Source organism: Durio zibethinus, chromosome 11, assembly GCF_047325235.1.
Source record: "Durio zibethinus cultivar Kanyao isolate XHJ-2024 chromosome 11, ASM4732523v1, whole genome shotgun sequence".
NCBI classification, from domain to species: Eukaryota; Viridiplantae; Streptophyta; class Magnoliopsida; order Malvales; family Malvaceae; genus Durio; species Durio zibethinus.
In genome coordinates this window covers 6,160,652-6,187,736 of record NC_143172.1, presented here as the reverse complement: position 1 = coordinate 6,187,736, position 27,085 = coordinate 6,160,652, and the positions used below count along the sequence as shown (strand labels likewise).

Here is a 27,085-nt window from a genome sequence, read left to right as displayed (position 1 = left end):
ATGAATAGAATTAGATTAAATAATATTATCATATTTTCTATTTGAGAGACATATTAAAATAAGATAATTTATTTATTAGTTAAAATTATTTTTATTTAAAATTTATATAATTTAAATTATTAATGTAATTTTTAAAAGTATAATAAAACATATAAATTTAATTTCATGAATTAAAAATAATTTTTTATTTTGAGAAAATGAATCATTTTATATTAAGAGGATGATAAATTTTATTTGTAATTTTATCTTTTTTTATATATATAAATTAAACATAATATAAGATAATTATTATCATATTTTATTCATTATTTTATGCATCAAATATGATTTAAAATATTAATTATAGTTTAAAAATTAATTATGACATTAATCCTTTTTCATTTTGTGCCTTAAATACGGAGAACAGAACTACAAGAGCTCTTAGTTTTCTTTGTCTTATATAATGTTGTGCATCCGAGGCCTGGGCCATTCGAACTTTACTACGGATTTTATTCAAGGCCCATCTGATGATGCATTTAATTACTTGGGGGTCAGTCTCATTTAATGGGAGACATGTATGCCTTCTCTGTTAAAAGAATAGGAGAATCACGTTTAAATTTTTGGCTCATGCACGACACTTGACCTTTGCATTCACAATATACCAAAACATTTATATTAAAATCCAATTCAAGAGCTTCACCCATTTTTTCATTCTTCTTCTGATGGACGATCCAATTCTTCTTATATTTAAATTATGAATTACAGAATTCTCAAAAAAAAAAAAAATTATGAATTACAAAAACATATAACGGCTCTTAATCAGTACAGCTTAATATGGACCCACGTCCCTTTCCTAGGAATAAATTCATGTACCAAAAATAACTGGCAATATCCTGGAGGCGCCAACGCCGCTGTTTCTTGGGTGCGCAACCTTCCATCAAATAGTTCCCGGAAGAAGTCTTCTTCATTCACTCTGTTGTAGAATGCCAATACTAGCTACTTTGGCTCATTGCCATTGAATGTGTAGTAAACGACGGAGCCACCATTTTGACAAAGGTATCTGCCTGATTAACATTCCCCTTCAATGTGAACTCCAGAGAAACTTTCTGCTTATAACCTAGCTGCAACCCAGGTTTTATCGCATTGATCGATGGCCGAGGCTTTGTCGATCTCAAATATGGTGGATAAAATGCTTCAACGCTGAGTTCAGTTTGTTAAAGTGCGAAGAAGTTGTAATTATATTCCTATTGCTGCCACCGACTAAGACTCGACCATCTGATAGCAAATGAGCAGTTGAATGATAAAGTCTAGGATTCATAGACGGGCTTAATACCTCAAATCTGGTATTTTTGTCACTGTTTTGAGTGTCTGGACAGTATGACACTGGATTCAGAACGGGTTCTCGTGCAGCACCCCATCCAGAGGTGCCTTGGGCCGCACCATTTATGATAAGCACATCTCATTTCGCCCATCACTCTGTTGAATGGCATTTCCTCCATTCCCCATTTTGGAGATGCGACTGTAATTATCAACCGACCCCAAGATTTTGACGTTGGAACAAAGATTCCGACATTAGTCTTCTCGTAGAGTCCGGAGGTGTCCCAGCGCAGATTAATACCTCAGCAACTGGGGTACTAGTGTTGTGGTCGTTGTTGGTGCTTAAGAGTTTCAAAGGGAGAAGAACAGAGGAACCTGTGCTCGGATAATTGTGGGCAACGCCACCGGCCATTACAGGATAACTTCTAATCACCTTGTTGTTCACATAATCGAGTAGAATTCCGGGCTCATTGGCGAAAACAAACAAATTTCAGTCGGTTGAGAGATGTAGAAAAGGGTAGAGGTTGTTGGGGCCCAGGGGTGAATATCTTGTTTCTTTTAGGAATGGAAGTTGGTAGTATTTGATTAGAACTGGAGTCTTTTGGAATAAATTCATATGTTATATTATATCTCCCACCAACGACAATGATTTTCCCAAGTTCCCATCTGGTAAGACTTGATTAGTAGCATACCATCTTGGTGAAAGAAGACCACTTTGATGCTCTTCCTGGTCGCAACCCATGCGTGGTTTGAAGTGTCGGACAACTTTTTCGCCGAGTCTATAACCACCACTTTGTTCTAAAGTACCATCCTGCGACAATGCACCAGAAGAACACCACGTATCTGATAATAGAGTGAGTGGCCTTACAGCCCAGGTAGCTAAATTTTACAACTAAAGAAGATGGGGTATGCTAGGCCTAGGGTTAATAGCGTAACGGAGATAGTACCTTTTGGTGACGCAAGAATATCATGGTCACAATTATTTGATTCAAAAATCACCGATCAATTAGCATAGATTACACGTATTAATTGCTGCTAATTATCCTTTTATAATTTACAGTCTTTACTTTGTTATATTCTTTTTTTCTTTCATTAAAATTAAAAGGATTTATGAATTAAATCGTGTTTAATTAGTACTTTAAAATTTTTAAACCAAAATTCAATATAATCAATGAAATCTAATTAATTTATAATTATTAAAAAATGTTAAATATTAAAAAAATTATTTTATATTAATATTTTAAAATCAAATAAAATAATATCTCAACTCGGACCAGTTTCAAAATCCCTATTCTAAGGTGTACCTATCTCATTAGTGGCTAGATCAGTGGGAGTGACTGTAGTTGTTGTTGAGAATAATAAAAAAAACAAGTTGACGTCAGCATATATATTTTGGAAAGAGGAAATAGTCTAACTCGTCATAAAAGCTTAGATTAATTGATAGCACCAAGCCTGCCATCAGTTTACACCTCGTGTGGTTAAAATTAAAGGAGGGGTATAATGAAAGAGTAATAATAATTCGGTCTAATCAACTTTGATTTAATATTTTTGATAACGTGTAATATTATAAATTTTTAAAATTTAATTTGAATCTAAATTATTTTTTTTAAATTCATTCAATTTGAATTGAATTTTATTAATTTGATTTATAAATTCTTAAAATTTAATTATATATATGTGTTATTTTGATATAACTTTTGATATATTTAAATATATTTAGATATAAATAATTATTTTTATTTTATAAAATTGAAAAAATATATAAATTAATAAAAATATATAATTCAATTCATTTTTTAAAATTTTTTATATCTCAATCTAAAATTTGATTTGAAGTTAATATACACATTTAATATATAAATTTAATTCAAATTAAATAAAAAAACTAATTCAATTCAAACCAAATAAATACAGAATCAATTTTATTTTTCACCCTTAATCATTATGTTTAGGAGTAGCTAATAAGGTTTTTTATGGTATACAAGGAGGGCGTGGACCTTCAAAATTTAAGAACATTGAATTTTCATTTAAAGGGAGCATTAAGAGGGCGTTTAGTTCAAGAGAATCTAAATTTTTTTTCTAAAATCTGTACTTGTGTGTGATTCCTCTATTTGGTTTATCGATATCTAATTCTTAGGAAAATCTTATATGTCTAATAGTGCCAAAAAAGTCTCGGAATCGAAAACTTATTTTTTCTTATTGTTTTTCAAGATTCTGAGAAGAAAGTTACTTTTATGCCACATTTGTTCTAAATAAAAAATATATTCTTTTTATTTTACCATTTTGAAAATCAATGTATGGTAAGGATTTTTTTTTTTTACATATGTCAAATATTACATTTTTTAGTAACAAATGCAGTAATTGTGATTACTTTTTATTGAAATTTTGTTTAATTAAGTAGTAATTTCTTTTTGTAATTGAATAGTACTAATTATTGCATTTATTTTAACAAAAATGCAATATTTGATGAATTTAATTGTTTCCATTGAAGGAAACACAATATTTGATTTAAATGTAGTATCAAAGATTATTTATTGCATTTCTTTTTATAGAAATGCAGTATTTTTTTATTCGTAATAAATGTAATTTTTTTTCTCGAAAATCGAGATTCAGACATTACAAACGTTTTTATGTTTAATCAAACTAAAACTCAATTTTTAAATACAATAACGATGTTTACGACATAAGAAACATCGTATTTGGAGTCTTTAACTTTATCGAATAACAAAGACCATTTTCTTTTTTTCAAATAATATCATAAGTCTTTAAGTAAAAACTTCTTTTTTTCAACCAACATAATCTACAACCTTTGTGATTTCATCTTTGTCCTGTTCAGTTTATCTTTTATTTTATCAATAAATGGTGTGTCTACTATTTGTTACATCATTATCTATTCTACATAATATGTTTGATTCAAATATATTTTTTTATTTGTTTGTTTAAATCTTGATTGAAAAGATGTGGGTTATTTATATGTATTCTTCATTTTGGTTTTAGTCCTTGATCCATATATGTTTTGTTGTTTTTTTTTTAAAAAAATTTTGTTGGATGTGTCTTAGATTTCATCTAGGAAGTATACATATTTGATTTTCACACATGTTTTCAACATTAACTAAAATGTTTCTTCTAAATAGTTTAACTCGTTTATCATTAAGAAAGAAGATACAATTGGTAACAATGCTTATTTTACACTTAAATTAGATGGATACTATGTTACACATGTTACTTATTGTTGCTATGACATTACTTGCAATGAAATATAGAAAAAGATGTAGACTATCTTATGTTGATAACACATATGATAGGTTATAGATTAGAGAGTTAAACTTAACTACAATGATTTTCTAGAGTGATAAATAGTGTATAGATAATTATAGAATGGATATGAAAACTTATGTAAAATTATGTCATTTGCTTCAAATACAAGGGAGATTACATGCACTAGTTAATAGAATAACTAGTTATTACCTTTCTCCACATCATTGCCCATCATACAAAAAATAAGGTTATGAAGAGTCAAGTAGCTAAATCTGAAAAAATAATTAGTAGGTAATTTCATGCTATGTTGAATTCTGTTTTGAGACTCCATTCCTTATTGTTTAAAAAACCCAAATCAATACCAGAGAATTCAACAAATAATAGATGAAAATGATTTAAGGGTTGTTTGAGTGCCTTAAATGGAACAAACATAAAGGTGAATGTAGGCTCAGTTGATAGGCCTAGATACAAGACTAAAAAATATGAAATTGCTGCCAATGTTCTTAGTGTTTTCACACTAAAAATGTAATTCATATATGTTCTACCTAACTGGGAATATTCTACAAATAGATGGCAGAATGCTAAAGGATGCCATAACATGAAGAAATTGGTTAAGTATCATATCATTAGCTTGAATATTTTAGTTTAAATTTTGCATGGACCACATTTTTGTTTATGTGTATTAATGTTGTAATACTAGAATAGGTTGTTATTATTTGCATGATTCTTGATACATAAATGAAAAAAGTTTTTTGGTACCTTATAGAGGTCAAAGATACCACTTGAATAGTTGAAAGCCAAGACACTAACCAACGACACTTTAGAAAATTTTCAATATGAAACACTCTCAAGCAAAAAATTATATCGATAGATGTGTTGGTATATTGAAAACTAGATGGGCAATTTTAAGGGAGAAGTCATTTATCTAATAAAAACATAATGCAAAACATTTCTACTCGTTGCCTTCTTTATAATTTTATTAGATTTGATATGGCAATTGACCCAATTGAAATTGATGTTGTTTAAGGGATTAGTAGCCAACCAGATAGATCTAAACATCAAGATTTAATTAAGGATGTTAAGCCAAGTGATGCTTGGATTCAGTTTAGAGATAATCTGGCACTAAAGATATTCACCAATTGGTTGCAATTCCAATGTTAAGGACATTGTAGTTTTTTTTTACTATTTTATTGGTTTTAAAGATGTTTGCACGTTATTGTTTAGTGTACAATTTATTTTTACATTTTCTTAATATATATATTTTTAATTTTTTTCTTGATGAGTGTACAATGTAGTTGGCTATTATTTACAATCATTTTTATTTTGTTTCCATGTCAATTGGTTTACTTCATGCAATAATTATATGTTTATCTTCATTGGTTTCAGATTTGGTATGTAGTTTGTTGCATGATATCTAACAATATGATTAGGATATCAAAATGTCTTCATTTGGTACCACTCGTAGATATCTTATAAAAAATACTTCAAGAAGAAGAATACAAAACTCATTAGTAGGTGACTATTTATAAACAAAGAAAGATGATGCGTATCTCATCCAATGCCTACATTATTTGATAGATGATTGTAAATGGAGAGCAAATAATGAAATATTCAAAGTTGGATATCTAGGACATCTTGAAAAGATGTTGGAGTTACTAATTCCTTATTCCTAACTTAAAGCCAACCCATACATCGAGTTAAGTGTTAAGCTACTGAAAAGACAATATCATGTTACTTGTGATATGAAAGATACAAATGAATTTGGTTGAAATGATAAAAAAAAATGTATCACTATTAAGAAATCAATTTTTGATGAGTGGGTTCGAGTAAGTAGTTTACCATAACGTATAAGTTATTTTAATATTGATTTCTATTCAAAATATTTGATACGTATTTAATTTAACTTTTTTGTAGACTCATCCACATGCTAAAGGATTACGGAATAAACCTTTCCTTTACTTTGATGATTTTGTTACTATATTTTGAACTGGTAGAGTAACTGGTTAGAAAGCTGAAACGGCTACTGATGTAGTTGAATCATTAAATGTTGGTGAGGATGCTAGCTTTGACTTTTTAGAGATTAAGCCTCATAATGCACATAAGGGGGAAAAAGTAAAAGAAGATTAAGAAATAGGTTCAGTTTATGTGACAAATCTATCCATCACTAGAAAGTTGTCATACAAGAAGCGTTCTAGGTGCGACAACAGAATATCTAACTTGTTTGAAGCTATAGGTAATATAAGGCATGCATATTGTGAGACTGAAACTGAAATTAAGGGTATTTCATCTTTTTTCAAGAAGAAGTCGAGAGTAATGATAGAAGAATATGGTTTTTCAATGAAATAATGCAAATTGATGGTTTCTCAACCGATATAATATTTTTTGTTGGTTAGTATATAACAAAAGATACTCATAAAGTATATTTTTTCTTTACACTTCCACATGCATTTAGAAAGGATTACATAAGAAAATAGTTATATAAATGTAATACCTATCACCCATCCTTTGACTTTCCTCCTAGATGCATGTAGCTTATTTGTAATCTTTATAACATTTATATGTTATGTATTATTGAGTTACAACTTTTAATTTATGTGTATGGTTTACAGCTTGAATTTGATTTTGGATATAACAAACATAATTGATTGAAGTACTTTTATTTATATTTTGTATTGCATGTATATATATAATGCCAGATAGCTTGAAGTTAGATACGACAAACATATGTTAAAATTGGATATGAGCCATATATGAATGACAATATTTTATCTTGTATAAATGACCATTTTATTTTATGTATTAATAGAACATTTTTTAATTTGTGTAAATGATACAATTTATATTTGTATATATGAACAATTTGTTTATAGTTGTATAAATGAAACAATTATGAATTCTATTAATGAAAAATATAGATTCATATGAAGTACAAAAGAATTTGGAGTTATATATATATATATTATCATTACTGACTCGTTGTCTTTAATATTCAATGTGCAATGTGGATATGTAGTCATACAATTCATTTTAGACTTCATTAATTTTGTCTTTGAGTGAATCGTTCCTTTCCAGCCCACTATGAAAAAATAAATAATGAATGAATGTCAATCAATTTACATTTCATCATTATAGTTAATAGAAACAGGCATTAGTAGTTCAAATTTATACTAACCTTATCTAGTGTTCTCATAAGATTGTTAATTACAATCTCCTTTATGAATTGGATGATATAATATCCACATTATGTTGTTCTTGTTTGATGAGAAACCTTCAAATAATTGTTGGTTAGTCAAAATGCTTTTAAATAAATAAAAAAATTAATATATTTGACACCTATTAAAAATGTAACCCAATTTATCTTTTTCTTTCTATCATCAGTACCTAATCCCTTAAAACAACACAAAAGAACTTGAAAATATATATTATACTCCTAAAAAACTATATAGTAGTTCACATAACAAAGATGAATACATTTTTATTATATTGATAAGCTTGGGTTTAGGCTTTGACCTTTTTTTTTTTTTGAGTCAAAAAAGTAAATTGTAAATGTTGTGTACTTAATGACAAGTAGCTGCCAATGACCCATTCAAATCATAATCATATCTAAAATGTTAAAATTTAATGCGAGTAATAATTATAAAATCTGTATTATCAAATATAGTCAAGTAATTAACAAAGTAATTAATTACATTGGATTATAAGGCATTAGAAAGTATTGGGACTGTTTTTGCATTGCTTGAGCCAGAAAATGAACACAAACATTTACAGTGGTAGTATTATGATTGATATGATTCAGTCAATAAATCTGTAAGTATTAGTCATTTGTCTTTTCTTCACACTTTTATAAAAAAAGACTACATGATGAAAAAAAATTCAATTATCATATGATTTTACATAATATATGAAAATATATTCATCATATATATTTAAATGAATATATAAGATAACCTCATGTACACAACAATTTCAATAGTTGAGATCTCCATCTTCTTATAAAATCTAAAAATCTCTTTTAGCCTAATCTACGATGTCAAAAAATAATCAAATAGTCCATCTTTGACATTGATGGTAATAATCGATCTTCTTAGTAAATGCTGATGTGCATATTGGATAGCGCAAACATATTAAAATTTGCATGTGAGATTATCTAAGGTTGAAAAACTTGTTACATACAAAAATCAAATATTTTTATATGAAATGAAATATAATAATCTAATAAATAATTATAATAAAAAATAAAAAAATCACAAGAACGATCATTACCAAATAAGGAGTTTGCTCAAACACTTGATCTCTCTCATTTCTTAGAATGTTGATAAAAGACTGACTCGAAATCATGTTAGTTCACATTGATGCAAATTGTGCCTCTAATGTAGCAATTTGTTACTATTGCTCATCAAGTTGTTGTTATTGCTTCTCTATTAAGGCTATAAAATCAACAGTCTTGGAGGTGGGGGGTTTAGGTTAAGTTTTAAAATAAGTTCATGAAGAAACAAAGTTCTTAACTTCCTTAATATGGTCAGGTCTATTTTTTTGAACTGAAAGCTATGGTTATAACATTTTTGAGCTCATTAGTGAGAATTTCACTGATTGGGAATCTTAAAACAATGCTGTCTTAAAACATAACATGCGAACGTCAATAAATATAATTTATTAAGATGCATAAATATCAAACTAACAATTAAGATATAAATATAAAATGAACTTATAATTTTCTTAGCCATTTGTTCAGTTGCTTCATTCCCATATGTTCCAAATTTTGATATATAAGCTTTTTTCCAAACATCCTATCTTAATATTTCGTCGCTGAAGCTGAATGTTTCTTGAACCATATGAAAATATAAGTTGGTAACTTCATTATAATCTAAAACCATATGTATAATAACTAGTAAAAAATAATTACAAGTTTATACTTCACATTTGCATATCCTTTTTTTTATGCTCAATAGTGAGATAGGCCTATATTTTCTTTTGGGCTTACTTTATTCTATGCATAAAACAAAATCAATAAAACAATAATAAAGATCTCACCCCAAACAATGTATTATGAAAAAAAAAAGAAGATTGCTAAGCATACATTGAACTCATTTGATAGACAAGCTAAAACAAACTTTGTCCACTCTTTATCACCAATAACATCTGAATATGTTGATGGGAGATGAACCAACAATTTTGTTTGTCAGCATTTGGTAAAATATATGTTGTTGTCAATCTGTTTTTAAAGTATCTAAATTTCAACCCAGTAGATTACAACATAACTTTCTTATACTCAGTTGGGACATCAAAGCATTCCTAAAAAATTAAATAAAGATATGTCAATAACGAGCATACTTGCATTTCATAAATAATACACAAATAATTAATAAATTTATATATGAATATTATAACTTATCACAACTGAATCTCATATACGCTTTTATAAATCATCTAGAACCTTCTCCAACTTTCGTAGTTAATGGATATTGTCTGTGGATGACACATCAACTATGGCTAGTCATCTTTGCTACACCACTTAACATAGGCTGCCCATTCGCATTCAAGTCAACATGTATTTTTTTTTTGTTGCTTCATGCGACTTACCATGTCCCCTAACTTTTCATTTTTTCAAAGAAGACGTGTCAATTATATGTTCTTCTTCATGTTCGAGAGAGGATGACATATGTTCTTTAGAATCCATAATATCAACTAATTTGTATAAATTTAAATATGAAATGATATTAACAAACAACAAAATCTAAACATAATGAAATTGATATTATTGTTTAGCTCACTAAGCATTCACCAAGCAACCATTAACCAAATAAGCATTCAAAAAACTACCAAGCATTCACCAAGCAAGCATTCACAAAATATGAATAATTGATATATTCTTGATGGCATTCAAAAATCACCAAGCATTCTTCTCAAGTGATTGCCTAACCTTGTTCATTACATATGTTATTGTTAAAAACCAACCTCAGTACAATTTTTTTCTTGGTAAGTGCCAAAAACAACTTATTGGTTGTCATAAAGGTTTTGGGACTACTAGATGAAAAGATTTTAAACCAAGAAAAATAGAGAGAGTCATCACTAATTTTTTTTATGGTGTGATTGGTTACCTAAAAGTTTATTTTTTAAATAAAACTATAAAAATATGTTTAAAGTTTATCAAAAAGATAAATTTTGATCTCCAAAAAATCAGGTTGGGTTCGAGAATTAGTTACGTGTAGGGAAGGATTAACACCCCACAATGCCCATAAATTAGTACCAATTAATTATGCATCATTTTCAGTGTTGGATAAAATGGTTTCGATTTAAAATTTAACAATAATTTCTTTTATGTTTTGAAAAAGAAAGTAATTTTATTAAAGTTCTTTATTTAGGAAAATGATGAAAATTTTAGATTAAAGAAATACTTTTGAATTTTTTGACATAAAAACAGAATTCAAAGATAGTCTTTTCATCTAAAATTTATCACAACATTCTTTTTAAAAATAATAAAATAACATTTTTTTTTATAAATGATCATTATTGGCTACTCTTTAACATTTAGGCAGAATACCAATATTTATATTTCATAGAATACTATTTTAATTTTATTTGTTTAAAACTAATTTTTAAGAATTTTTTATGTAGTAAAAATGAGAAATAATATAACTAATATTGAACATCCACAATTAGAAAAAACATATATATGCATTACAAATGAACACATTAGTCTAAAACGAAACATATGCAAATGATGATAAAATGTAAATTTAAGAATTGAGTTTTTAAATATAAAAAGATCACTTGGACTTTCTAACTTCTAGGTAGAGTTTGTGTGTGATTATTTATATTTAAAAAATCTTTTTTATTGTTTATTTATTATTTTTATCAAAATTTTTATTTTAACAAAATGAATTTATTTTGAGTTACAAAAATGTATAAAAATTCTTAATGAAATAAATTTTGTTAAATATCCCATCATTTAGGCAACATTTAAGAACAATTATTTCATAAAAGGTTTTCATGCAAATCCTTAAAAAATTTAAAACTAGTTTGGGGTTTTGGATAGCTTTAGATTTAGGGTTTCACTTTAGGCTTTCAATTCTTAAATTTACGAGCCTCTCTAAAAGTCTTCGATATTTAGGTAGACTTTTGGAGCAAACTCGTTTTAAAAAAAATTTTAAAACTTAGATTTTTATATATTTATATATTTTCTTTCTTTTTAAAATTATTATTATTATTTATTTTCTCTTATCTATTTTTTTTAAAAAAATTATGTTTTTACTTATTTTCCTTTTCCATAAAAACTTTATTTAATTTATTAATCTTTTATTATTTTATTATTTTAATATTTAATAATTTTCTAACATCTAAGTGAAATTATTAAATTTTAACGCATGATTTATAATTTCCTCCAACAACATCTAGGCAGGGTTTCTAAAATCTTCATTTTTATTCATTTAAAAAAAATATTTTTATATTTTTGTTTCTACAGCAATGATAATAATTCCAATAGAAAATTTAAAGAAACATTAACAGAAGTATTAATAATTTTAATTTTACAAGAATCATTTTATTTTTTATATTTGAATATGTATATATATATGTGTGTGTGTGTGTGCATAAAAATGCATTAAATAATAGAGTTTAAAAGAGAAAAATTATACCAAACAAAGTCTTGACCCAAATTTGATGGGCCCAAGTTTAGCTTAAATTGAACTGGGCTAGATCAAGGAGTAAGCAAGCCATAACAATTGGTGTTGGGCTTAGTGGTTATGGGTTGGTATGCAGCAACAAGTCTAGGTCGATCATCTGAGTTAGGTTGGATGAGTTCGTTGGTCACAAAAGAGTTAGGTCAAATTGACCTGTTTGACTTTTTTTGTACTATAAGTATCAAGGTTTTTTTTTTTTATATATAATTTCATTTTTTCCTTCTTATCTTAAAAAAATCCCTTTTTTTTTTTAAACTAGAGCCCCCTATATAGCCTCGTTCCTGGCGAAGGAGCTGCCATTTGCCATTGGTGGTCGCCACCAGCCAAACTCTTTTTACTTAAAAATTTTGACCTAAAGCTGTTTTTGGACTTCTCATCATGAATTCGATGCTTGTTTTTCATAGATTTTCCTTTACATTTTTGGATCTAAACTTGAAATCCAAAGTTTCGAATAACCTTTTAGCCTTCATCCACTGTCTGATCTTCATGCTCTTTTACTATATTGTTCTCTTATTCATTTTTTTACCTTTTCACTAACTAAGAGCTTTTCAAAGCTCATTGCCACCGTGAACCACCTTATCTTTATTTTTTTAGACGAAACTGACTTATCTCTTTTTTTTTTTTGTTTTTACACCATTTTTCCTCTTAATCATCGATTTGGCATTTCTTCATCATCGTCGATGTTGAATTCCCCTCCTGAGGATGTGGTTTTTTTTTTTTTATCATTTTTGCTTTATTTGTTGTTTTTCTTTTGGCTTATTTTTGGTTAACTGTGATTTGTTTGGTGATAATGACAGTGTGTGTTGAATTGATTGTGGTGAAAGTGTTTCGACTGGGTTAAAGGGTGTTTTTTTTCTTTTGTGTAGGGGCCATAGCATTGGTGGTGTGCACGTAGAGGTTAAGTGGTTATTCGGTCCTGGTGATGGTGGGTGCTGTAGTGAAGGCTGGGACTAGTTTCAGGTAAGGTTTTCATAAGGTTCTTGTCTAAGGCTTTAGTGGTTTTTTGTGGTATTTTTTATTGTTTGGCCATGGGTTGGCTGGTGGCTAGTTTAGATTAAGGCACAGGTAGTGAATGGGGTTGATTTGCAATGGCTTAGAGGTTGGTTAAATGAGAGTTGCAAGGGATTTTTTTTTATCCTCTTGGATGGTCTGAACCAACTTGGTGGGTGTATTGGGTTTTATTTTTGTGACTAGGCATAAGATATGGGCAAGGCTATTTGATAAAAGGGAGATTGGTGCATAGAGAAGTGGGTTAAGGTAGTTAAGATATAGTGGTGCCGTGCATAACACCATTATCTTTTTTTTTAATTAATTATTACCAATATATTTAATATTTAATTATTAATTTTAATAAAATTAACAATCAGGTCCTAATTTGAAAAATTCAGACAAAATTCAGTGCCTCCAGTTGTCCCTTTTTGTATGTTACTGAGAATAAAGAATAGGACAAAGACAAAGACAAAGACAAAGACAAAGACAATAATTTTGTCTAGAGGTAACTTGAGGATTCTTTAAAAGTTTTTTTTTTTTGTTTTTTGGTTTTTTTTTGTTTTAAGGTTTGGGATTGAACCATGAGTCAAGTGGTAAAGAATGAACGAGATGACACTGCAAGTCAAAAAATAAAGAACAATCGAGATAACACAGTAAATTGAAAAATAAAAAACGACTAGGACAATACCATAAGTCAAAAAATTTAGAACAATTAGGATTGTAGACACCGATTTTGTCTGGGTCTACTATTTTATTTTAATAATAATAATATTTAACAAAACAAAACAAAAAAATAAAAAAATAAACAAACAAAAGAAACGAAAATAAAACAAAAGTCAAGGGGTTAGTACGGTGTCGAACTGGTTCAACCAACTCCCCGACCAACTACCCGACCAGCCTCCCAACCAGCCTCCCGACCAGCCACCCTATAGCCACCAACTAACTACCATACAGCCATCTAGATCCCCCTAATTGAAGCCTTTAAAAATCTCCAGCCATTTCCCCTTCAAGCGAGAGAAGAAGCTGGCTGAAATCCCCTTCAATCTCCCTCTGGAATCCCCATTCAACCCCAGACAGACCCCCATTCCTACACGTAAAAAACTCAGTTTCACACAACCCCCCTAAAGCACCCAAACCGAAAACAAATTTACATAAAATAAAAAAAAAAAAACAACACAGTCCTCCCCGCAGGGAGGAACCCAGCGCCGAAGCTACCTGTAAAAGTAAAAAAATTGCATCAATCTTGTTTCAACAAAACAAACAAAAAAAATTTTGAAAACAGAAACTTTGAGCCTCGATCTACGTTGATCGGGGTTGTTTCCGGTGAAAAAGAGATCGGATCTGGAAAGAGGGCGTCTCGAGGAGTCTTCGTGACCTTCTGACCATTTTTCGATCACCGACGACCACCATCGACGGTGGACCAGGCGACGGTCGATACGACCATCCGACGGCTAGACGACGATCGATCGAACCCCTCCCCCAAAGCCATTTTTCTCTCTCTCATTTTTTTTCTGAAAACAGGACCAAATGAACAAAAAAAAAATTTTCAAGTTATTTATAGAAAAAATTAAAAGCAAAACGACGTCGTTTTGGGCATAGGGCCAAAACGACGTCGTTTCAGCCAAGGAGGATCCGTGCATCAACCAGCGACCCGACCCGAGGTCCGCGCACCCGACTCGCGACCCGCTTCCTTCATCAGCTTTGACCAATCTGACTGAATCGGAACCGAACCACCCAGACCAAACCGAACCGTTGAACCAACCAGATCGAGCCAAATCGTCGGACCGAATCGGGCATTGACCGGACCGTTGATCGGTCTGGTTCAGGTAAAAAAATATTACCAGCGTATTGAAATATTTATAGAAAATCTTCAATATGATTAAATTCCTTTTTTTCTTCAAAATTTCAATTAAAATTAAAAATTAATAAAACAATTAATAAAATTTTCGAAAAAGAATAAAATGTGTGCATCAACATGTTATTATTTGCATTGCATACATGCCATTTTTTTTTACAAAAAGTAAATTTAGACCTCCCAAAGATGAGATTCTAAAAGTATTCTGAATAGAGATGTTTTAAGAAATCTCTAAGTGAGAAAAAGTTCTTTTAATGTTACCAACGTAATGGAACATTTTAAGAATTATTTCAATAAAAAGGTTTTAATTTATTTTTTCTCGAGAATAATTTTTTTTTTAACATGACATTTTCTTACGAAAAATAAATTCGAGTCTCCAAAGATGAGATTCTAAAAGTATTTCGAGTATAAATGCTTCAAGAAATCTCTAGGTGAGAGAGAGTTCTTTTAATGTTACTAACGTACTGAAACATTTTAAGAATTATTTCAATAAAAAGGTTTTGATTTATTTTTCTCGAGAATAATTTTTTAAAAAATAAATAAATAAATCAAGGAAATTATTGTTCGAATACTGAAAATAAGACTGTTTTTATCAAAATCAAAGGATAACATGTTGTTAATTGGTACCGTTTTTAACGGGCGCTGTGGGGGTGCTAATCCTTCTCCACACGTAACCGACTCTCGAACCTAGACTGTTTCGTAGATCGTAAAATTATCTTTTTAATAAATTTTAATTAATTTTAAGATTTCATTAAAAGGATATGTTTTAATAGGTGGCTAATCGCACCTAGCCAAAAAAAGATTGGTGGCGACTCCTTTATTTTTTATTTTGTTTTCAAATTCGTCGGGCGGACACAAAACCATTACGACAGCTTGGCGACTCCGTTGGGGATGCCTTTTGTTTTCGAGAATCAGGCCAAAATTAACTACTTGTTATCCTTAAATTTTGATTTAAAAAGTCTTAATCAATTTTTTAAATCTTTATTTTTAGTAAAAAAAAAACAAAAAAAAAATAAAAAAAAAATAAATCAAAAAATAAAAAGCAAAAAAATTCACACATTTCTCTTACTATGCCTCTTATGTTTTATTTTTTATATATATTACTGTAAATAAATTAGGATATATTTGCACATAATGGCACGATGCATCTCATACATAAACTCTATACCCGGGTTTCGTCCTTTATAAGAGGAAGTAAAGTACCTATTGCTCTCGTGAGGTGATAACTTCCGCAATGGCAAACGAAATACTTTCACTCGAATTGAACCCTTTCCGTTCGTAGCCTGTAATGGGTGAGGATCGGGGTGCCTTACTAGACCAATATGGACGACAGTGAGAAACAATTTGGGAACCTTTAAACCCTGTCAATCCAAACTCAGCATATAATAAGCCTAGAACCCAGCCTTATGTAGAGCCTTGTCTTTCTTCTTGTAGGAAATACCTAAGAATAAATGTTGTGTATAATATGAAACAAAACAAAACAAAAAAAAAATCTCAAAACACAAAAATAAAAAAAATGTTTTTTTTCGAACCACACTAACTTGATTTGGTTTCATTTTTTTTGCATTAATCATATCATACAATTTTGCATCGAGATATTTGCTCTAGAACATATTTCTCTTAAGAAGTTTTCATGGATCCCATAGAACTACAGATTTGCTCATCCTCAATCAGTGTGCCATGTGAGTCGTATAATGTACATGTTTGGTTGAAAGTCATGCTCGTAAAAGAGAGAAAAAAAAACACTTTGAAGTATTGAATGAAAAAGAATCGTTTCACCAAGTGATCCAAAGGTTAGAGCTACAACTACAAAACCACAAAAGTCATATTTCAGCAATGATAGATGAGTGGCATAGAAGGAAAAAAGATTGGATCTTCACATGTGATTCAGAAAGGGATGCTCATATGAGATGGAAGGCAGAAAGCTTAGGGAGGCAACAATACATAGAGCACTTGACTAATCAAGTTTGCAAGGCAGTGAGGAAAGCATGAGAGATGGTTGAAAAGGTAGAAGCATTAAGAAGAGAAGTCAATCCCATAGGAGAACATGGACAGCACCTAGTGAACTTTCTAGATGAGGTGAAGGACCATTACGAGCAAGTCAAATGCTTTTATGGATATAACTCTAGAATGGTAAATGAGCAAGTCAAATGCTTTTATGGATATAACTCTAGAATGGTAAATCCTATGTAATAAAAGTTGTATGGGATGAATAAAAATTTCTAATGTTGAAATTTGTCCAAGAACAAATATCTCTCACTTGCATTCATGCATCATATACATCATTTTTCATAAAATAAAATTTTTAACACATAGCATTCTAATTTTTTTTTCTTTTTCAAAATAAAAACTTTGTGGTAATAAAGGTTCAAGAATAGTTCACCCATCAAAAATTTTAACCCACCCTATTCGTCATTCATACAATACCAGGACACAGACAAGAATCATGGAGCAAGAACAGGTCAGTCGATTTGAGAGAATTAAGAAAGCTCAAGAAGAACTAAAAGAAGATCTTAGTACAATAATGGATATGCTCAGGAAACTTGACAAAGGAAAAGCAGTGGAAGAAAATCCTAGCTTTCAAGAACAATCGCCAGATATGGTAGATCCTGTCTATCCTTCAGGGTTTGAGCCACGACTGAACCAACCTTCATAAGGAACTAGAGTACCAATTCCTACTCCCGGTGGATATCTTAATCCTTATCCAGGAATAACATCCACACTTACTCCAGGACAATTTCAAAATTTTGTTAATCCCATTATGATGGAAAAACCACCTGAGTCGATCTTAGTTCCTGATTTGGATGATCCCAAGGAAAGAGAAAAGCTAGGGATACAGACACCTGAAAAGGTAGAAGATACCAGTGCCTGGGAGAAGATGAAGTTATTGGAAGAAAGGTTTAGGGTTATAGAGGGAATGAATTTTTATGGCTTCACAGATGCGACTGACCTTTATTTAGTTCCAGATATGGTAATTCCACCTAAATTCAAGGTCCCTGAATTTAAAAAATATGATGGCACAAAATGCCCAATGACCCACATCACCATGTATTGTCGAAAGATGACAGTATATGCTCGAGATGAGAAGTTGTTAATGCATATATTTTAAGATAGTCTTAAAGGTTCTGCAGCTAGATGGTATGTCCAACTAGATAGGACTCATATTCGTTCTTAGCAAGAGTTTACAAAGACATTCCTTACACAATATCGGCATGTCACGGATATAGTTCCAGATCATCTGTCCCTTCAAAGTATGAAAAAGAAAACAACTGAAAACTTTGAGAAGTATGCACAAAGATGAAGAGACGTGGCTGTACAAGTTCAACCTCCTCTTACTGAGAAAGAAATAACTGTTTTATTTGTGAACACTTTGAAAGCACCGTACTATGAGAGATTGATAAGCAATGCAACCAAGAACTTTGTAGATATGGTGATATCAGGTGAGATCATTGAAAATGCCATAAAAAATGGTAAGCTCGATGCAGGAGAGACAAGTAAAGCAAGAAAAAGTGAAGCTCCCAAAAAGAAAGAGAATGAGGCCTAAGCAGTAAACTTTGTAGGGCAACAATTTAGAGGTTTCACACCCTACTCTGTACCAGTCTATCAAACCCATTACCCTTCTATAAACCATGTTACATCTATCCCTCATTCATATCAACCATACCTGTCATTACCACAACCAGCTTATTCACCTTATTTTTAGCCATCCTTTCGAACACCCACTTATTCCTATAATCGTCCTGTTGTACCTATAAGACCAGACTGGAGACCTAATAGTAGTCTAAGAGTCCCAAGAAATACCCAAGAAAAACTCACTTTCGATCCCATTCTCATGGCATACATAGATTTGTATCCTCAACTTGTTGAGAAATATCTGCTTGCTCCTGTTATCATTGAACCTATGAAACCTTCGTTTCCCAAATGGTATGACCCCAATGTATATTGTGATTATCATTATGGAAATTCAGGTCATTCCACTGAGAATTGTACTGCTTTGAAGCGTAAAGTGCAGGGGTTAATCAATGAAGGAGTATTAAATTTTGATACTAACCAACAAGGGACTCCAAATGTCAATGGGAACCCTCTACCAAATCATACTAGATCATCAATAAATGCTTTGATTAATGGGCAAACAAGCTATGTGAAAAGAAGAATAGAGGAGGTCAAAACTCCTATGGTTAAGGTGTTCGAAGTATTGGTCAAAACTGACATGTTGAAGCCAATAGAACCTCAAAATTACTCTGAAATAATAAACTCAACTGAAAGCTGCAATTATCATAGTGGTATTCTGGGGCATTCTATCCAGAATTGTCATCAATTTCGTCAGGAGGTGTAAAAATTGATAGATAAAGGTCGAATGGAGTTTTACCAAGAGAGAGAAAAATTAGTGAAAGTTGAAATGTCTACCATTGATTCAAAGAATAAGTTTGTACGTAGACCGGTAACTATCTATTATGATGAGAAGCCAACATCAAAGTTAGAAAAGCCCGTCTCTTGACCAGTGGTGACAATTAAAGTTTTTGATCTTTTTTTATATCAAAATGATAAAGCAGTACCTTGAAAGTATGATTATGATGTTGTAGTCAACCCAAATACTGCTAACATAACGGGTGTAGGAGGCATAACTCGAAGTGGCAGGTGCTATACCCTAGAGGCTCTAGAAAAAGCTAAAAAAAGAGAAAGCCAAGATAGGAAAAGAAAATGAAAGTCAGAATGGTCTTGACGTAACCCCAAAAAAAGAATGCCAGAAGCTATTAGCTGAGAGTGAAGCAGGTAAATTTTTGAAGTTAATAAAACATAGTGAGTATAGCGTGGTAGACCAGCTTAACAAGATGCCAGCTAGAATTTTACTATTGTCATTATTGCTCAGTTCAGAGTCACACCGTAATGCTTTGCTGAAGGTGCTAAATCAAGCATATGTATCTCACAATGCTTCTGTTGAATATGTGGAACAGCTTGTTGGTAATTTGATGATTTCAAATTATATCTCTTTTAGTGATGAAGAGATTCCTCCTGAAGGTAAAAAAAGTACCAAGGCTCTTCACATTACTGTGAAATGTAAAAGTCATATAATGACTAAAATTTTGATTGATAATAGCTCATCCATCAATGTTATGCCTGTGACTACTCTAGTAAAACTCTCTGTTGATGGATCTTATATGAAACCTAGTCATATGATAGTGAGAGCCTTTGATGAAACCAGAAGAGAGGTGTTGAGAGATATAGAAGTGCCATTACAGATTGGCCCATGTACTTTCAACGTGAAATTTTAAGTCATGGACATCTCTCCTTCATACAGTTATTTATTGGGTAGACCATTGATTCGTATAGCAAGTGCTGTCCCATCTTCATTACATCAGAAAGTTAAATTCATTGTTGAAAGGAATTTAACATGTGTGGTAGGAGAAGAAGATTTATTGGTAACTCAATCGATAAATACTCTTTATGTGGAATCGACAAATGAAGCTCTAGAATGCTCTTATAGATCCTTCAAGATTGCCAATGCAACATATATAGCTGAAGGATCTAAATTATATTCACCACACTTATCTACGACTACTAAAATGGTAGTCAAACAGCTTATCAAGATAGGATGGCAACCTGAAACCAGACTTGAGAAGAACTTGCAAGGAATCATGAAGCCATCGATCATATATGAAAAGAGAGACAGATTTGGCTTGGGATATAAACCAACAAGAGGAGACAGAGTAAGAATGGTGAATGAGAAAAGAGATAAAAAGATAGCTAATCTTAAGGGATATGAGCCGGAGTCAGAGCCTATAGTCATTTCATACCTTTATGATTCTTTTCACTCGAGAGGATACATTTATCTAGATTTATCGGGAGCCTCAAGTGCAGGATTCGTGGAAAAATTTTCAGAGCTGGCCATTCAAATGATGGATGATGGAGAAAAGAAGAGTCAAAGTGAAGAGCTATTTGTGTACCCTTATCCTTCAAATTTTGAGCTGGATAATTGAAAAGTTACAGAGCTGCTTGTTGTTTTTAAAACTTTGAAAAAGTAATGTGAAAACTTTAAATCCCTAATTACTTTCTACGAGTATTAGGAGATCTTTTATGGTGTGTTTATGTTTGTCATTTTAATAAAAGACTTAGAAGATGCATCCACATTTCTTCTATTATTTTTATCTTCATTTTACCTTTCATTCTTTTCTTTCCATCATTTTCTTGCCATTCTATTTTTGTGTGCCAATATTCTCCTCATCTTACCCTTTTACAGGGTCTCAAACAATGAACACGAAGATAATCATGACAATAATCTCGGATTTGATTTTGAAAACTTAATTCATGTTGATGAACTTGATAATGAGGAAGATTCAGATAACTACACACTGCCTCTTGATTTGTTAAAATTAATAGAACATGAAGATAAGCCAATTAAACTCCACCAAAAAATTACTGAATCAGTAAATTTGAGAGATGGTGAGAACAAAAAAGAGGTCAAAGTTGGTACATCTCTTTTACCAGTTGAAAGATAAAAGCTAAAAGAGCTACTCCGAGAATATGTAGATATGTTCGCGTGGACTTACCAGGATATGTCAGGACTTAGCACTAATATTGTAGAGCATAAGTTACCTTTAAAACTAGGATGTAAGCCGATGCAGCAAAAGCTAAGGCACATGAAACCAGAGATGCTGCTGAAAATTAAAGAAGAAGTGAAGAAACAATGAGATGCTAGATTTTTAGAAATGGTAAAATATCCTGAATGGGTAGCCAACATAGTGCCAATTCCTAAGAAAGATAGAAAAGTGAGAATGTGTGTCGATTATCGAGATCTGAATAGAGCAAACCCCAAGGATAACTTTCTTTTACCTCACATCGATACTCTAGTAGATAATACTGCTAGGCACTCCATATTTTCCTTTATGGATGGTTTTTCAGGCTATAATCAGATCAAGATGGCTCGAGATGATATGGAGAAAACTACATTTATGACCATGTGGGGAACATTCTGTTACAAAGTCATGTCTTTTGAGTTAAAAAATGCTGGTGCTACTTATCAAAGAGCAATGGTGACTCTTTTTCATGACATGATGCATAAAGAGATAGAAATGTATGTGGATGATATGATTGTAAAATCTCATGAAGGAGAGATCATATAGTCAATCTCAAAAAGCTGTTCGATAGGTTGAGAAGATTTCAGTTGAAGTTGAATCCTGCCAAATGTACATTTGGAGCCAAATCAGAAAAACTATTGAGCTTTATAGTCAGTGAAAAAGGAATCGAAGTGGACCCGGATAAGATACAAGCCATCCAAAACTTATCTCCTCCTCATACCTCAAAAGAAGTGCGAGGTTTCTTAGGGAGATTAAATTATATTGCTCGCTTCATCTCTCAACTCACTTATAAGTGTGATCCTATTTTTAAGCTTCTCAGAAAACATGATCCTAGAGAATGGAATGACGAATGCCAAGAAGTTTTTGATAAGATCAAAGAATACTTGTCAAATTCACCTGTGTTGGTGCCACCAATGCCAGGAAAACCTTTGATTTTATACTTGACAGTGCATGAAAATTCAATGGGATGTGTGCTGGGGCAAAGAGATGAAACTGATAAGAGTAATTTACTACTTGAGCAAGAAGTTCACTGATTATGAGTCAAAGTATTCACCATTAGAGAAGATGTGTTGTGCATTAATCTGGACAGCTCGAAGGTTTAGACATACATGCTTTATCACACTACTTGGCTCATAGCAAAGCTGGATCCTATTAAGTATATCTTCGAAAAACCCTCATTGACAGGAAGAATAGCACGGTGGCAAGTTATGCTTTCAGAATATGATATCATTTACGTGACTCAAAAAGCTATTAAAGGGAGTGCAATAGTTGAATTTCTTACTGATCGTGCAGTTGAAGATTACGAGCCAATGAAATTAGATTTTTTTGATGAAGATGTGATGGCCATTGAAGAAAATGAACCTGTTGAAAAATCATAGAGGATGTATTTTGATGGAGCTGCTAATGCTTTGGGTCATGGTATTGGGATAATTTTGATATCTCCTGATGAACATTATTACCCCATCACAGCCAGGTTAAATTTTAATTGCACAAACAATGTGGCTGAATATGAGGCCTGTGTTATAAGTCTACAAGCAGCAATTAAAAAGAAGATCAAAGTGTTAGATGTGTTTGAAGATTCAGCTCCAGTCATCTATCAGTTACGAGGTGAATGGGAGACAAGAGACTCTAAGCTGATTCAGTACCATAAATACATCTCGGAGTTAGTCAAGCAATTTAAAGAAATTCAGTTTGAGCATCTACCTAGAGAGGAAAACCAAATTACTGATGCACTAGCTACTCTAGCTGCAATGATCAAAATAGATGTAAATACTGAAATCTAACCCATAAAGCTGGATGTGAAAGATGTACCAACACATTACTCAGGTGTTGAAAAAAAAATTGATGAAAGGCCATGGTATCATGATATCATGCAATACATTAAAAGCCAGCAATACCCAAAACATGCAACAGAAAATGATAAAAGGACTATCAGAAGATTGGCTATGAGTTTCTTCATTGATGGAGATATCCTTTACAAAAGAAGTCGAGATCAAGTGCTCTTAAGATGTGTAAATGCAGTTGAAGCAAAGAAGATTATTGAAAAAGTGCATGATGGAGTTTGTGGGGCACATGCAAATGGTCATATGATGGCTAGACAAATTATGAGGATCGATTATTATTGGTTGACAATAGAGGGCGACTGTATTGATTATGCTAGGAGATGTCATAAATGTCAAATTTATGCTGACAAGATTCATGCTTCACCATCAACATTACACGTTCTAGCTCCTCTTTGGCCATTCTCAATGTGGGGTATGGATGTCATTGGTCCCATCACTCCAAAAGCTTCGAACGAGTATAGATTCATTTTTGTGATGATTGATTACTTCACCAAATGGGTAGAGGCTGCATCATATGCTAGCGTGACCCGATCTGTGGTATGTAAGTTCATAAAAAGAGAGATAATATACAGATATAGGCTTTCAGAGATAATTATTTCTGATAATACCAAAAATTTAAACAACAAAATGATGAATGAAGTATGCACTCAGTTCAAGATTTGCCATCGTAATTCGGTACCATATCATCCAAAAATGAATGGGGCAGTAGAGGCTGCGAATAAGAATATCCAAAGAATCCTAGAGAAAGTGACTTACAAAAATTGGCATGAGAAGTTACCTTTTGCCTTGCATGCTTATAGAACGTCAGTCAGAACATCTACTGGGGTTACACCATTCTCTTTGGTATATGGAATGGAAGTTGTGCTATCGGTCGAAGTGGAAATTTCCTCACTTAGAGTCCTGATAGAGGTAGAGTTAGAGAAAGCAGAATGGGTTCGAAATCACTACGAGCAGTTAAACCTCATCGAAGAGAAAAGATTGTCAGCATTTTGTCATGGTCAATTATATCAAAAGAGGATGATGAGAGCACATGACAAGAAAACTCGTCCCCGTTGCTTTAAGGAAGGAGACTTAGTGCTAAAAAGAATCCTTCCAAATCAACATGATAATCGGAGGAAATAGACACCAAATTGGAAAGGCCCGTATGTGTGAAAAAGGCCTTTTTCTGGTGGGGCATTGATTTTGGCAGAAATGAACCTACCCCAATAAATTCAGATGTTGTGAAGAAATATTTTGCTTAAAAAAAAGAGTAAAAAAAAAGAAAAAGAAAAAAAAATGATGACTTATCTAAGCTGAAAACCTGAAAAGGCAGCTTGGATGTGAAGCAGAAACATCATCAAGAAAAGATCCCATAATACAGGGACAAGTGTAGTTTGACGAACTCTGAATGATCAAAGAAGTCGTCTAATTTAGTTTTAGAGAAAGAATCTGAGAATATTTTGTTCATGATTATCTTGTGATTATTCTTTTGACACATTTATTTCAATTCAAACACTTTGACATACACTTGTTATCAGCCATATGAAATACATTATCTTTCTTTTGAAAATAATGCCTATCCTTTCCTTTATCCTTATCTGATATTTTTGTCCATTTGAGAAATGTGATTACATTTTATTTGTCTTGAACTTAAAATGATGAAAAGAAAAACAAACATGAAAGATCTCAACATTACTTTTAAAGTTGACAAAGGCAAATGAAAAAGGATGAGAAAAGCATGATAAGACATTGATGTTGCAGACTTTTGAAAAAAAATATTATGGTCAGATGTTGAGAACAGATAGGTCATATAAGAATTCAGATAAAAAAAATCGAAAGCGAGAGATTTCGAGAACCTTTTTACTACAATGAACGATTTTGATTGCATTACATGTATTGCATTATGAGCACTCAGTACATGCATTCATGAGAAGTTGTAACAAAGATAGAAAATTTTCATTTCTTAATGAAAAACAAGATTTTGGTAAAGACGATGATCAAACAAAGGAATTCAAAAGAGAGAAATTTACTTGTTCAAAGATGAGAACTCAAATTTGAAAACAGATGAGAATTTTAAAGTTGTGAAGCCTCTGTTGAGAGGGGCTTTTCCAATATGAGAATTTTAAAGTTATGGAGCCTCTGTTGAGAGGAGCTTTTTCAAATGAGATTTTAAAGTTGTTGAGCCTCTATTGAGAGGGGCTTTTCCAAAATGAAAATTTTAAAGTTGTGGAGCCTCTGTTGAGAGAGGCTTTTCCAATATGAGAATTTTAAAGTTATGGAGCTTCTGTTGAGAGAAGCTTTTTCAAATGAGATTTTAAAGTTGTGGAGCCTCTGTTGAGAGGAGCTTTTCCAAATGAGATTTTAAAGTTGTTGAGCCTCTGTTGAGAGAAGCTTATCCAAAATAAGAATTTTAAAGTTGTGGAGCCTCTGTTAAGAGGAGCTTTTTCAGATGAGATTTTAAAGTTGTGGAGCCTCTGTTGAGAGGAGCTTTTCCAAGATGAGATTTTAAAGTTGTTGAGCCTCTGTTGAGAGGAGCTTTTTCAGAAAAAATTTTAAAGTTGTTAAGCCTCTGCTGAGAGCAGAGGAGCTTTTCCAAGATGAGAATTTTAAAGTTATGGAGCCTCTGCTGAGAGGAGCTTTTCCAAGATGAGAATTTTTAAAGTTATTGAGCCTCTGTTGAGAGGAGCTTTTTCAGATGAGATTTTAAAGTTGTTGAGCCTCTACTAAGAGGAACCTTTTAAAAAAAATAAAAAAATCAAATAAAAAAATCAAATCATGATTTATCTTCAGACAAAATCGTTGTCTTTATCTTTGTCCTATTCTTGATTCTCAGTAATGTGTAAAGAGGGGCAGCTGTAGACACTGATTTTGTCTGGGTCTGCTATTTTATTTTAATAATAATAATATTTAACAAAACAAAACAAAAAATAAAAAAAATAAACAAACAAAAGAAACGAAAATAAAACAAAAGTTAAGGGGTTGGTACGACGCCGAACTGGTCCGACCAACTCCCCGACCAGCCTCCCATCTAGCCTCCCGACCAGCCACCCTATAGCCACTAACTAACTACCCTTCAGCCACCTAGATCCCCCTAATTGAAGCTTTTAAAAATCTCCTGCCATTTCCCCTTCAAGCGAGAGAAGCAGCTGGCTGAAATCCCCTTCAATCTCCCTCTGGAATCCCCATTCAACCCCAGACAGACCCTCATTCCTACGCGTAAAAAACTCAGTTTCACACAACCCTCCCAAAGCACCCAAACTGAAAATAGATTTACACAAAACAAAAAAAAAATAGCACAGTCCTCCCCGTAGGGAGGAACCCAGCGTCGAAGCTACCTGTAAAAGTAAAAAAATTGCATCAATCTTATGTCAACAAAACAAACAAAAAAAATTTTGAAAACAAAAACTTTGAGCCCCGATCTACGCTGATCGAGGTTGTTTCCGGTGAAAAAGAGATCGGATCTGGAAAGAAGGCGTCTCGAGGAGTTTTCATGACCTTCTGACCATTTTTTGATCACTGGCGACCACCGTCGATGGTGGACCAGGCGACGACCGATACGGCAATCCGACGATCGGACGACGACTGGTCGAACCCCTCTCCCAGAGCCAT

The 27,085-nt window shown here is 32.0% G+C and overlaps 1 pseudogene; it reads right to left on the bottom strand.

Annotated features, from left to right (window-relative positions):
• Window positions 1-384: 384 nt before the first annotated feature.
• Window positions 385-27,085, bottom strand: LOC111290113 (aldehyde oxidase GLOX1-like; annotated as a pseudogene).